General features: G+C 41.5%; 1 long non-coding RNA gene across 1 annotated transcript; it reads left to right on the top strand.

Moving 5' to 3' along the window:
- The first annotated feature begins 10,993 nt into the window (after positions 1-10,993).
- On the top strand, positions 10,994-13,981 carry LOC127481278 (uncharacterized). The gene is made up of 3 exons (XR_007908179.1): positions 10,994-11,069; positions 12,309-12,463; positions 13,837-13,981. It is a non-coding gene; the product is annotated as an uncharacterized LOC127481278 (long non-coding RNA).
- Positions 13,982-15,245: the final 1,264 nt, after the last annotated feature.

Below are 15,245 nucleotides of genomic sequence, written 5' to 3' on the forward strand. Positions count from 1 at the left end.
TCGTTTGCTTTGTAAAACCAGATTGCCAGGTCTGTACAGCAGAAGGAAAAGAGAAAAAAACTCCAGGTTTTGAATGAAAATGAACAAAACTTCTAGAAGTGAAGAGCCCCTATCAGTGATAATCTGCAGCATCTGAGCCTGAGCAGCTGGGGTAGACACCTGAAATAATGAGTGAATAGAAGGAGGGAGGACCACTGGTGCAAGAAAAAAAACCTTGTGGACTTGCTCACCTCAGTGTGAACACAGCTCACCTCCAAGATGATTTTCTGGGGCATGGAAAGCATCCTCGAGTCTCTGGGGTGTTTTCACGAGGGAGGTTCATCTCACCCTTTGGGTGCCATGAGTCCCTGCCTGCTCCTCCCTTTGCCAGGGTTTTGGTTACTGACTCTGATGCTCCTGTCCCTCATAGATGTACTAATCTCCAATGTCATCACATGATTTACTGTCTGGTTTGTGCCTAGAGCTGCCAGGATTCACCTCACCCCTGCTCTGCACATGCCTGTGGTGGTCACTTTGAGCGTGCTGGATTGGACACAGGGGTGAGGAGGCACTGTGGGCAGAGGGTTTGCTAAAGGAGAAGGTCAACATTGAATATTCTTCTGATTTGTGGTGATGATTTGGATCCAAACACCTGACACGCAGAAAAAATTGCATTGCCCCTGAACATACAGAGATCTTTTTCCAATTCTCTTAAAACTATTGCATTTTAATTAGAGCATATGTGTAAGTGAAACAGCACTTTAGAGATGCTAAGGCTGCTCAGGAGGTGCTTCACCCAACAGCTGCTCTTATTTTCTTGAATCCACAACTATAAAGTTGTTGAGACTCAGAGAAGCATCTTCAGCTGTAAAAACTGAGGGACATTACCTGTAGATATGACTTGTAGGGATGTAGTTTAGTGATGACTTGGCAGTTCTGGGTTAATGGTCAGACTCTATGATTTAAGAGGGCTTTTCCAACTGAAATGATTTAGTGATTGTATTCTCTCATCACAATGATTTGGGATGATGAAATAACCAGTTTCTACTATGAATCAGGTGAAGGACTAGAATATACTCTCTAGAATATATTGTAACTCTCTCACACCTGAGTAAGTAATTTTACCTGTAGGCAAAACTATATGTGACTACCATGAATAACAGAGAGAGGTGATTAGGATGGCTGCTCATCCTAGCAGGAGGATTATTACTTGTCTCAATAGATGTACAGGTGTAAGCCTCACACTCATCACTCGCCAATTGAGGTGTCTTGGCTTGGCTTATGACCTTTCATTAATCTCCTTCATTGCACTCAGGTGTGCACAGAAGAGAAAAGCCTCGACATTTAGCTCGGCATTGCTGAGGTTCTCTGGTTAGGGTGTGGTGCTGGCAAAGGGTGGGGCTGCTCCAGAAGGCACAGGTGCCTTCACTGGGGCCTGATTGCAGGCAGGTGACTACCGGAGGAGCTGGGCTCTCACATTTCTTTGATTAAGGAAAGAAGGAAGGAGAGAAGGAAAGAAGACACTCATTTTTAAGGTAAAAACAGCTACTGGGAGTGGGAAAGCACAGCTGAGACACTGTGCTGTAATGGCTTGTGATCTTTTTGTGCTCGAAAACTGAACAGTGAAACCTGAATTTCTTTTTTTTTTGTTGGAAAAGATTTGGAGTGGTTAGTCTCGTGGATGTTTAGTGGTTGAGCCTTGGTCTTGCTGTTTGCTTTGGTTTCTTCAAACAAATCTCTTGAATATGCTCTTAAATAAAACAAGCAAATAAGGTTGTCTTAAAGGAGTTACTTGCATTTACTTGTGTGATTATATTAAGTGTGTGCTTAATTGTTCATTTGATAGTAGCCAAAGTACACAGATAACTGCTCTGAGGAGCTTCTGTGAGCTGATATCTCTGCTTTCTGTGTGTTTGTGAACAAGGACTAGTGGAGCTTAAAAGATGGAAACAAATAATTAGTGCAAAGTTGCTGTTAAGTGTAGAACCTTTGCATGCAGTTAAAGTTGAAGATGTTACAACTGGTTTTCCAAGCTATTTTCTAGAAAGAGAAGTGGCTTTCCTTCTTAAAGATGCCTGGTTCCCAACCAGAGTAACAAGAAGGGTGTGGAAAATGCCTGTGCCTTGTTCACTTGAGGCCCATAAATGCAATGAGTCAGGTATTTTGCCTTTATATGCTGGGCTGTGAGCTGATGGAAACATGTTAAAATCAGCTAAGCTGGAAAAATAAACCCTCTCTGATCATTGCTCCTGAATGCACAGGGAGCTGATCTGATATGAGGCTGGAAGGGGATGATGCCCAGCTGTGTGTCTCCAGGAAAGGGGAGGAAGAGCTGGTTTGTGCCTGTGGCCAAGGCACAGGTTACTGAGCACCAGGGTAGTGAGCGGTTTGAAAATGAGGAAGGGGTGTTGCTGAGTATGAAATTTCTTCTGGAAAAAGGGTGTGTGTTGTGGTGAGAGCACAAGGAGGTCGGGCAAGAAAACTGTAAACACCTCTCTGACTGGGCTGTTTCCTTCCCTGTTCCCTCCCCTGTAATCCCCACCAAGAAGAGAAGTGAGAATTAAAATAACCTCATGAGTTTGGGGGTGTTGATGTCCCTGCTGCACCTGCTTGAGTGTTGAACTGCAGGTGTTTGTGGCCACGTTGGAGCTGCTGCCCTTGCAGGGAAGGGATGAAGCCCTTGAGCAGTGCCCAGGGTGGCTGGAGAAACTTTGGGTGCTGCAGGGATGCTTTTCAGGTCACAGCAGGGAGTGGAATGCAATGTCTTTGCATATGTTTGCTTGCTGTAGCCCTCAGTTTATTGCTCTGCAATCCCCTTCCTTCCCCCTCCCAAAATGAGAATCCATGGTTTATCAAACCTCATTTTCTCCAAGTGCCTCTACTGCCTTTCTAAGTTTAGTCTTCTCTCTTAATTGCACGCCAAGATGGGGAAAGGGGGGGAGAAATTGGTTAATTGATTAGTAATTTAGTCTCTGGTGATATGCTTATTTAAGAAATCTGCCGGAGTTATATATGTCAAATGATTCACATGAAAACAACATCAAGTGAATCATATATAAAAATGACATAATTGCTATTAAACTTAGAAGCCATATGTGTGGCTGAGGAAATTACTGGCTTTAGCAACTCTTTTATATTTCTTCCCAAAGCCAGTTATACTCTTATGAACAGAGAAAGCAACTTTATGTGTAGGAAAATAGGCCCTATGAGTGTTATTTGGAGATCTGTTAATTCAAGGAAGTAGGTGCATATTCCAGCACTGCAGGAAAAAAATCAAAATTTGGAGTGTTGGGAAGCTGAGAAAGGGGTCTGTCGCTTTTTCTTTTTCTCATCAGCAAGATTAAACGTCGGCTCTTGCAATATGCACCATCTGAGATTTTATTGCTCTCTGTTATTTTTAGTACTAGGAGGGAGATTAAATGAAATCCGGGATTATTTCAGACAGTGTTAAACTTTTTATTGCTCATTTCTGCCATCAGGCTCAGGCTGACCCAGTTGGGTCATTAGTGAAGGTGGGCTCTTCCCTGTGAGCACCAGACAATTAATTCCTCTACCTATATGTAGCCTTATAGGAAAGCAACAGCAAAAATACACATAGCTATTAATACAACTACTCTTTTATTTGACATTACTCACTTCTCAGAAGTCTGTTGTGTGCTGAACTTCACACATGCAAACAGTATTTTACGTGTGGCTCACTATCCATGCAGCCTCTGTGGGATCACCGGCTTGTGTCGCTTCCCTGGGTGTTTTGGAAGCTTATTTTTATTTATCTCTATAAGACTGCTTGAAATAAACCTAAACTGATTTAATATTTTGCATTTCTTTATCAGGAGATTAAAAAGAAGGCTGTGGTTTTTTTTTTTCCGAGTCTGTGTTTACTTTGAATCTTTACATAAAAAAAAAAATTAGCTTGATGCAGCTGACTTGATGCTTGTTACTGATGGTTTCTTCATTTTTATTCCTTTTTGTAGGGTGGTGCCTTTTCCATTAGTCACAGCCCTCGACACGTTGATATATGCAGTAGGGAAGGCTTTAGGTGGTGGTGGTGATGAATAGCCCTTGGAGCACTCTCCTGCAGTTAATCTTGGGATGAAGGAGAAACTCTGGTCTTGCTTCTGCAGGTTTCAGAGGTCTCACTTGTCTTCGGGGTGGGTTTTGTAGGTTCACGAGCGTGCCTGCCAGCTGGTGCTGGCACAGCTTTAGCTCAGGACATTAGCAAGTCCCCCTTGACGAAGAGGAGGGGTCAGTAGGCAGCTATTCAGCTCTGACAGGATGCCCGTGTCATCGGCACTGAGGGATGGAGCAGCTATTGTATCTTATGTGATGTGAAGAAACCCCCTAGTATTTTCTGTAATTAGTTGCTGATAAATCAACTTCTAGAAAGAATGCATTAAAGACTATCCCAGTGGCACTGTTAGCTGTATTTGGTTATGTTTGGGATAACATCCCCTATATTTCAGGTGCTCTGAGTGTCCCATGGTTTGTCCTCACATGTGTGGTGCTCGGCAGTGAGCCTGGACACACATCGCTTTTACTGCAAGTGTCTGGGCTATCCTGGCAGAAACAGTTTAGTCAAGAAAGCAGGAATCACACTGTCCTGAGCTGGCTTTTTCCCTGCTCCATGTCTGTCCAATCTTGCTGTGGAGTCACTGATGTAAGGGGAATGAGCTCGGACTGGAGTGGGCAGTGCAGTACGTCTGTGATGGGAATAACGAGTTATTCTGTAAACACGCGGTGCTAACGAAGCCCTGTGCTCTGACTCAGATGTCCTCTCGTTTTCAGCCCCAGCATGGGAAACCCAAACCCTTCCCCTTGTCTGTGCCTGCCTGCCCCTTCTTTCCCCTCAGACCTTCAGCCTTTCACCAAACACAGGCTGGGAGCTCATTTCTGAGACTGTTATCTAGGGTAGGGCTGTCACTGAACTTGTCAGCAAACATAAAGGGCTTTTGTTTCAAAAAGTAAATGCAGCTGGTTTGCTTAATTATTCAAAGGAAAGGGACATCAGGCTAGGTAGGGAGCTGCAAAGTGGCTGATATACTAGAGAATAATCCAACTTGTAAACTTTGTAAATAGAAACACATCTGAACGGAGAATTGGTATCAGCGGCCATGAATCCTTTTTTTTTCTTGATTTTGGGAGCTCTTAGTCATTTTTGTCGGAATCCAGGTTCAGAGCTGAGTCATTCCTTCTGCTCTTCTTCCCCTGGTGACTTTTCCATGCTGTTTCATTTTTCCCAGTTAGACTGGAGCAAGACTATGCTAACCACACCACAAGCAGTGAAAACACCGTGTGATTTCCTTGGGAAGCGGAGAACATCTTCCGTGTGTTGAGATCACACGGATGGTCTGCGCTGTGGGGAAGCAAATCAGGATAAATGTGTGGGAGGCAGAGGCCATCAGTATCTCTGGATTTACCTCTAGCTCTGGCTAAAGAGGAAATAATGGGCAAACACGTTGCAACCTTCACCCTCATGCTCAGTTTAGCAGTGCAGAAGGTTGAAGAGGGGCTGAAGGAAACTTCGGCAGGAGCTATTCCTGCATGTTTTGTATTTTCACCTTGTTTGGTATTGTGTCAGCACGGGATGGCATGAGGGAGATAGACAGCAAAATGCATTTCAGAGGAGGAAAGGGGCCCCCATATAATGAAGAGTTCAACTGAAATAAGTGGGGGGGGAAAAATTATTTCTTTGCATGCCAGATTTCTTGCCACTTTCAAGCTAATCCTTTCAGTTCACTTCAATACAGTCACTGAAGTAGCTTAGAAAAAGAGAGAAAAAGATCTTTGATATGCTAGATCAACCAAAGTTTAAAAAATCTCTCTTTGTGTATGCCATTTATAATGCAAATCTCAAGTTGGCGTTTTAGGCTCACTTACTGCCGTTACTGAAGTACCTTGGAATACAAAGGCTGGAGATGGAGGGAGATCCCAAATGACAGAGAGCCTTTAATAGTTCAATAATAAATTAAAAATAATTACATTTTCTCATTTCTGTAAATACCTTCTACCTCTGTAGTGTGCAAGAAACAGGGAAAAAGAGAATATTACTGTACAGAGGCTGTCTGTTTTTGGTCTGAGTCTTTTGGGAATTTGAATTCAGCTTTGCTAGTGTGACCCCAGAAAGGATTTGATCCTGGCTGGGGTATCCCGTGACTTTCCTCCTACCAGGGAGAAAGTGTTAACTCTGCTTGCTTAGTCAGTGAGCAACTGGTTAAGTTTTCTTTTGGAAAGAAGCCTAATTTCTAAGAGTCGCCTTCCCAAATATATAACCTGATTTTTTTCCCTTGTGTTCCCAACATTTAAGCACTGATTAAATGTCACCAAAGATAATAGGAGAAATGCTCATGACGGCCAGGCTATTTTAAAATAGCATGGGCATGCTTAAAGCAATAAGTAATTTTGCCTCTGCTACACAGTGTGTTTAATGCATATTTAAATTAATCTGTAGACAACTTTGAGCAGGCTGGATCTGGAAATGAGTTATCTTTCTAATTGGGGATATTTTGGGATTTGCCCTGCTGAATTTCACACAGCTGCTCTGTGGAAGGTGACTGTTCAATGGGCTGACTGCGGGCTCCTGTCCCACGCGTGCTCCGCAGTGGGAGTGGGGAGGTTGAGGTTATCCTGTCTGCATTTTGAATCCTGGTATCTTGGTATTCTAAGGGAAGCAGGGTAACTCACTTGTCTGCACTTCACAACCCAGCCTCATGCACTGTTTCTGAGCCTTGTTTTCTCTTGCTGCAACATACTGAGGGCAGAGGCAGGTTTCTTTGTGGTAATTTACAGCATGGTTTGCTGGGAACCATCTTCTCACTGCAGGCATACAGTACAAGGCTTTGGTTTAAGGAATTGGCCAAGCACTTACAATTTCCACAAATACTGTGGCATTTAGAGTTGCTTTATAGCCATTTTTGGCTACTGGTGTTCTGCAGAGCACCTGCCTACTGATACCTGTGCCATGTGGAAGTCGTAGGCTTGTGGTACACTGCATAGCTCAGTTAGTGTAGAGTTTATCCTATTCTGTTAAATATTTCTAAGTATCATTATACTACATCACTGTGAGTAAAGAAATGTGGTTAAGAAGTGTGTAAAGTGGACCTTGATGCAAGAATTAGTCTTCCTTTCCACCCCCTGCTTGGTGCCAGTGTCCCCTTGTCTCCACTGAAAAACCACTATGGCATCAGAGTTGAAGCACAGTTCAGGGGAGCAGCAAAACCCCCATATTTTCTGGGAGTCAGAGCATCAGAACCATGTGTGAGTTTGTTTATTTTTTTCCCCATTGTAGTGTTTTGGGTTTTTTTAAACTGCAAATACCACTTAAATCATGACTACGGCGTGTGACACACTGTATGCTCTGAAAGTGCTAGTCTGATTTTGAGGGGTTTGGAAGTGTTTTGTTGAATCTGGGGAATGGTGGGTGGAAAAAAAAATAACATGAATCCTCTAACTAAGCTGTTACTGATTATCTAAGTGCAATGTACAGATTAAGGGCCTTGATCTGAAGACCACTGGGGTCAATTGACTGAAGTGGACTTTGAATCAAGTCTTATGAGCATTCAGTAAATGCTGTAGTGGAGAGTGATGGAGATGAGCACAGCACACTTTCCTCTTCAGTAAGCCTGAAATACTCCAGCTGAAATTCTAAAGCAGAGTTGGTTTTCTGGCTTGTATTGAAAAGCCCTAAAATGATTGCATGAGGTTTTTAATATGTAATGTGAGAAATATTCAGCTGGGAGCACAGATTATTAGCAGCATCTCAAGAATGTGACTTTCCAGGTGTAGGAACTGGCATTTCAGAGTTCCTCTCTTTTTGGACAAAAGGGTGTTTCATCAAACTTTCTGCTTTTCAGAATTCTATGATCTAAGTCCTTTAGATTACATGTTTTCCCACACGGCAGTGATTCTATTGCCTATTTCAGGCTGCTATGGAAAAACTTGAGGGAAAAATATAAATAAAATATGCCCAAGCACACAAGTCAATGATCTGTGTGTTAAGCCTATTGGCACATACAGGACAATTTTATTGCATGACCTACTGGTTAAAAACATCAAAAATATAAGTCAAGTCATTTGAAGAACTGCTGTTTAGTGAGTTAGAATGAATGAAGTCTTTATTGAGTACATGCTTCCAGATTCATCACTGGTTCTGTTCTAGTCATGCCCTATCCTAGTCTTAACTGCCCCAGGCAGTCTTTCTGAGGCCACTTGACCTGCCAGTCATATTTCAGAAACTACTGATACGGTTCCTGATTTAGTTTAGATTCCAAACAGGCTGGCTGCTGGATTACAGACTAATGACCCATCAGATGCTAAAGGCAAAGGCTTAAAGTGCTCTAGTGAATTAAGCCTCAACATTGTCTGAAGGGAAGAATTTATTATGTCATTAAACTTGATTCAATAAGTTTCGTTTCTTTAGATGCATTGCACTAAGCAAGAAGTAAGGAATTAAGGGAAGCGAGGGATACCATTTTGATTCTTCAGGTAAAGCATTGATATTCAAGTGTAACGTCAAGGGATGCCATTTCACAGAATTTTGGCTGTATTGCTAAAAACAATAGGTTGAGAAAACTCTGCATAGCTGATTAACCAACCATGGACTCCTCAAACGAGGTTGACTTGAATATATGCTTCAGTTGGTAAATACATAGGAAAGTGAGGCTTGCCTGATTTGATGAGACCCTTGGTGAGGCTTCAGGGGCTTTCCATCAAATATCAAAGCCTCAGTGGTGTAAAGATATTAGTAGTAAGTTATAGATGGCACTGGGATTTAATGCAAAACTTAATATGAGCACATAATGTGATGAGTCAAACGGGGATTGCAGCTTGGCTCTCAGAAGCCTATAATAGTGATCTGAAGGAAAAAGCCTGCATAATGCAAAGATCACTTTAAAACATAAAAAAAAAAAAAAAAAAAATAAAAAAATAAACATTTGGTGTTTTATCTATCTGCATATGTCTCCTAGTTGTGTTACAGCAACAGAAAAAAGTGTTTATAAATAATAACAAAGATTCTTCAGGAAAATGTTAGGATTTCTGCCTGTAGCTTTTGTCACTTGTCTCTCTCAGTATCTGGTGGAGTTCTTTTGAGATCTCTAAGATGCTTTTATGTTGTAGAGGTGGTCAGGCAATCAGGAGAGAAGTAAAATGCTAGAAATGCTGGCTTTACTGGCATTCTTTTATATTGCACAGTAGGACTGTAAGAATGTGTATTTTTGAGTTTTAAAATCAATTTAAATGTGGTTAGATTATAATTTTAATAAATTATGGACTTTATTACAAATGTTAAGTTGCACTGAGACATTGTGAACCATATATATTTACATGACAGCAGGTCTGGGATTAGGATTTTTTTTTATTAGATGATTTTAATCACTTTAATACAATTCATAATCAAAGGGAGTATTTAATATTCCGGTCTTAAAATTAAAATTGACCTAATGGGCTGATTGTCTCTTCCTTTAACGGAGACTATTCTTTCCCTAAAATGCAATAGCTTTTCCTTGGGAGTTAAAGAAGTGGTAAAGGTCACTCTGATTTATGTTCATACACAGCTCTACTTCTTTCTTTTCTCTAACACACTAGAAAGGCAAAATTCACTGCTGTGTTAAAACTACTTTCCACTGTGTTCTGAATGATTAAATCCTGCAGATGTGTGTGTGTGTGTGTGTGTTTATAGACATACACTTATGAATTCATATTTATCTTTAGGCTTCTAATGAAAAACCTATATAATTCAACTGACCACTGCAAGATCTTAATCTATTGATGGGCTTCTGAAGAACTAAAGCTTGGAAATTCATACAGCTCCAGGAGATTCAGCAGAACATCCAAAGTGTTTTCCACCTTCCCCTGCTGTTAGAACACTCCCAATTAGTGTGATAGTAGTAGGTTGGTGGCCCATAAGTTGTCTCAGGCCAGTATGAAACTCAGCTTTACCTGGTTTTTGGTGGGTTTTGGTTCTGTGCTGTGTTCGTGTATGTGATTTGAACAAAAAGCTCTGCTAGGAGCAGAGCAAAAGGATGTATTTAGGACATGCCAGCCCAGTGTACATCAGCACAAAGACTTTCAGTTTGTGACTGCAGTGAGCGCTTCAACAGCCTGAAGTTTGCAAAAAAAAATTTTCCAAGGACTTCATTTAGTGTTTGTAAAACAAATGCTGGAGTCTTGGAAGTTGCTGTGTAGTGGAGTGGTGTCAGAATCAGCTTTTCTACCACCCTTGTCAAAGGCCCAAAGTGATGTCACCTGCAGTGCTCTGCGTGGGCATCCTCAGCCTTGGCCGTCTCGTTCTTCTCCACTGAAAATGTCAGGAAGCTCTGAACTGGCAGTATGAAAATGAAACAGATTTGAGTATTGTGCCTAAAAGGCAAAATATGCTGGTTAAATATGAAAGGGTGTATATTTATCTTCAGGCTTCATCTGTGGCATCTCGTACTTGTTGCAAGTAAATTTTACCCCCAGCTGGTGCAGTAGGACGCTGTTTATCAGCATACTCTCCCCATTCTGGTGCTCCTGGCCCAGTATGGGTAAAAACAGCTTGCTGGAGGTTGAATCAGGGAAATTTGAAATTTATGGGACCTCCCAGATACCCAACGTGTGTCTCTTTGTAAGTGGCCAACACACAGTTCCTCCCAGGAAGGAGGGGAGGAGAGGGGTGAGGAATGAAAGAGGGGAATGTGGAGCCACAGGTGGCCTCAGCATGTGCCCCTTCTCCTTTTGTGAGTCAAAACTCTTGAACAGTCTTATAGCTGGTTTGGGGAAGGCCATAAAAGCATTAGAAACTGTCCCTCCCAACCCCAGAAACCCCTGTATTTGAAAACATCCAGCATTTCCCTGTTTGGCATTGATTCTGGATATAAAAATAGGGACCTCAAGCCAAGGAGATCAAACTCCACCTGTGATGAGTGGCTCCACATAGCCTGGACACAACCTGCATCAGTTTTCTGTAACTGTGGAACAGGGATAATGTTTAACCAACCCATGGTGGTGTTAAGTGATTATTCCTTCTGTAGTACCATGTTTTATTATCAATCCAGTGCCTGTTTCTTGCTGATTTGGACAATGAGTACTTGCCTGCTGTATTGTGTGGCCAAGTAAGTGTTGTCAGGCTGCTTCCTCTGTGTGGCAGAGATGTGGGACAGAGCTGAAAGCTGAGGTAGTAGTGTATTAGGAAACAAGAGATGCAGAAAGAAGTTTTCCACCAGTTTTTGGCTGTACATGTACCTTTACTAAGCTCTTCTGTGGAGCAGTTGCAATCTGAGGCTGGTGGAGAAGTGAGAACCCAAAATCTATCTTTATCCATGAGCAGTATGTGGGTGGAGTAAAAGGGTAGGGCAATGTTGCTTGAAGGCCATCTTAAACTCTTCTTTCTCTCTTCAAAACCTGTCCCATTCCAAACTGTACTAAGAAATTTTAACCCGGACTTGAAAGTTTTCCTGGCATTACAAATATTCATTTATCATCTTTGACTGCTAAATGTGTGTCCTGCAAAAGAAATGAGATGAAAGGGAAGGACAAAATGTCTTTCTAGTTTACTGCTGTCATCATTACATAGTTCAGACTCTGTTGTGCTATGAAAACACAGAGTATAAAGATTTCTGCTAACGAATATGAATTTCACTTCCGTGTACAAGTTATGTTGTTCTTCATGGTATTTCTTCTGCCTGTTCAGAAGTTCCTATTCCAAAAATAGCTTCAGGTTTGGAGTGCTTTGGAAATGTTAGCTTGCAGGAAAGGAGATGGGATTTAAACAAATCTCCCGTTTCACAGAAGGTGAAATTGGGCATGAGTAGCCACAGTTGGCCAGTTTTTTTTTATATTGTCTCATAACAAAAAACGTGTATTTTTGAAAGTAGAATTTGTATTCTGTTTGTATAGGAGAAACTATGGATTGCCTTGACCTCCTGTTTTAAATAGATTTTCCCCCTTTTTGTGTGCAACTAATCCAAATTTCTTGGTAAAGGTGTATTTATATACAATTTACGTGTATGTGCAGTTGGCACTTGTTTAGTAAAGTGTGAATGTAGAATTTGCTATAGTTCACTGCAGTACTTAGCTCTTGTTTCTGATTTTTTTTTTTTTTTAAATGTCTTGAGATACCTAATTCAAGCTTATGTAACTTTACAAACCTTTAAACAAGTCAGTTTAAAGGAAAAGGGGGATGGTGGTGGTGGAATCTGACATTAATGTGTCAGGTGTGTTTCCTTTCCCAGCTCTAGTGTACAGGATTATCATGGGATCTAAGTACTGGGAGGAAAGCTAACCACAAAGACAACAAGCTGAAATGACAAAATGCGTTTGTTCTTTTTTTTCTTTTTTTTTTTTTTTTCCAGTGGATGACTTTAGTTTCGAAAAGGGAGTTTCAGTTACCTATTCCATAATGCTCCACTTGGCCCCAGGTATTTCAGGTACATTAACAGCCTGATGTAGCGTGCCCAGTGTGAAATCAGTGATGCGACAGTGTTACCTTGGATGCCATAGGTACAAGGTACAAACTTCATATTCCTGTTTTCCTCCTGCTTGCATTCCATCTCCCACCTTTTGGTAAATTTTAAACACACACTGCAGTCTGAGCAAGGCTGTTATTGGGTTTGCTTGAAAAGTTAGTGCAAACCAGTTTCTGAAAAGGGGAATAGATAATTATTTTGAAGACTAGATCGAAGCATCAAGGAACTCTTGACTGTTCCAAGCATTTTTCTCCTGATTTGTTTTTGTAAAATATCCATTAATCAGATACAAACATGAAGTATGACATGTATTCTGTTTATCTACCCATTGACCTTAGATATTTTTGCCACTCCTGTTGCCTTTGTTTGGATCTTGGCCCATGTTCCCCCACAGATGCCATGCAGAAAGGTATCTGTGGCTGACTGATGGATAATATTAAAAGGGTGTTTATGCTCACAGAAAAGGAATGTCTAGAAGTTTCTAGATACGGCTTTCCAACCACAGGCTGGCTTGGTGTCCACAATACAGATGTTAGAAGACGTGAAATTTGAATCCAAGAAAGTGTTTGGACCTGAGTCTGCACAACAGGGCATGTTATTGTCTGAGAGTGTTACTCATAGAGAACCCTGGGAGATGGTAAGGGTGGCTTCTCCTTGCAGAGAAAATAAGGGGTGGAGAGACTGTCACATTTGTAGATGGATTTGGGTAGTTAAGTGGTTTCATGATTTAGGTTGGCAACCAAAACACTTGCATAAAATCTGGCCCTCAAAAGGATTTGAGTGACTTTAACTGGCACATTGAATTGCAAACAGAGTGGTCAGTTTTTCTGACCCTGAGCTGGCCAGCTAACTTTCTCTGGCTGTTCCCTTTCTCTCCCCCTTGCCCCTTTGAGCAGCAACTCAACACTGGAAATCACTTTAGAAAGTAACACTCATAGAAGGATATTTCCATTTAAGTTCATGAGATCAAATGCTGGTTTTGATTACAAAAGAGTAAACCTATTGCCCTCCACGGGGTTGTGTTGATGTAATACAGCCATAAAAGAGCACAATTTGTTTAGCCTAGCAACAATGAAGACTAAGAGGGGTCATGATTGCTCTGTGGCTTAAAAAAAAAAAGGGGATGTAAACACCAAGAAGGGTTGAGTGGTCTCAGTTAAATGACAATATTGGCATGAGAACAAACGAATATTCAAGAGCCATAAATAAAATCAGACCCAGATTAGGAGTCCTCAAATTATCTAAGGAGTGAAGTTCTGGAATAAAAACTTCCCATGGAAGCTATGGGGTTAACAAACTTTACCAGTTTTAGCTAAGTAGTTTATGAAGATCATTATATGATGAGATTTCCTGGGATAGCAAGGGACAGGGTTCTGTAATCCAGAACTGAAAAAGTTTTCCTGTCTTTCTATAGAAAAATTTAGCCAGTGTGGCCTGCAGTGCTTCCACTTCAGAAGATATGTTTATGTGAGCCCTTTTTGCTGAGTATGACTGAGAATGTCCGAGCTGCATTTCCAAAATAGGATTGTGGATTCGCTTTCTTCCAAGTCTGCCATCCTCCTGGCGTATAGGTACGCTGTGGGGTATTTGATGAACTGAAATAATTTGAGCCTTGCCCCTTTCTGTTGAGAGGCAGATGGGTTACCCTGATATCTCCCTCTGGCAGGGTTTCCAAGCCCTGGCTGAGGCCAGGAAGCCATTGCTCCATTTGTGTGGTGCTGGTGACCCCCAGGTTCCTGCTGTTCACCCCATGGCGGTGAGATTCTTCCGTGTGGGGCTGGGGCACCGTGTCCACATACGTGCCCTGCTGGGGACCTGGGAATAAATTACAGACAGTTTCAACTTTAAATTTCCTTGCTCTCTTGGGGGTGAAATATAATCCTTGCCCTGGCTCTAACACATCCTTTGTGGTTTAATTTAAATGGTGATTTTTACGGTGACACGCGATGTTCATCTGCTAACCTTTTACCCAATATGTTCAATTTAAAGAAGCATCAAATCTCAGAATGCGCCTCTATCTATAGACACAGAAGCTAAGTATAAGGTGGTTTACCTACTTAGGTTGGTACCTAAGAGCTTGTAAACAAATTCATAAATTTGTCATGATGATTATAGTGTTGGCAAACACAATGGTTGATCATGTTATAAATGTTTATCAACACCCGCACTCACCCACCTGCTAAGAGGTGCTACGCTTTAATGAAATTGTTTGAATATCAAGGCTGGTTGCTAAGATACAATGTTCTTGTTACCAGGGATGTGATGCTTACAGATTTCTGTTATCAAATAATGATTAGAGATGTGCTAACCTCAAGGTGCTCGGTGCAGTGAAAGGCTTACTGAGCCACAAATTAGTAAACTGTCTGCCTGAGCAGACACTTACAGAAGGAGCACATGTGCATCAAACTCACCAAGCTGACATTTTTAAAGAAGACAAGATCTGGCAGTGTAAATGTTCCTATAGATGATGAAAGACTGTCATAGGAAATGTTTACATGATCTGTTGCCTAGCACAATGTCTTCGTGCCATTCCCCCCCCTCCACCCCGACGTAGAACAGTGTTGAAATCACCAAGTCAAATAACTGCTTTCTTCTTGCTTACTAAAATGTCTCCCGGCACTCACCTCTTGAAATTACAAATTTGCAAGTGCTGATTTCTGTTTTCTAAAGGCCACACAAAGATGGAAACAAAGATGAGTAACAAAATGGCCAGCATGTGGGTCTGGTGCACAAAAGATGTCATTTTTGGGGACTGCAGTGGATTCCAGGTTGAAAGTTTAGTTGATGTTAAAACCACATCTAGATGTTAAAGAAGACAAACAT

Source organism: Manacus candei, unplaced genomic scaffold (genome assembly GCF_025592945.1).
Source record: "Manacus candei isolate 608988 ecotype Guabito, Panama unplaced genomic scaffold, ASM2559294v1 h1tg000077l, whole genome shotgun sequence".
NCBI lineage: Eukaryota > Metazoa > Chordata > Aves > Passeriformes > Pipridae > Manacus > Manacus candei.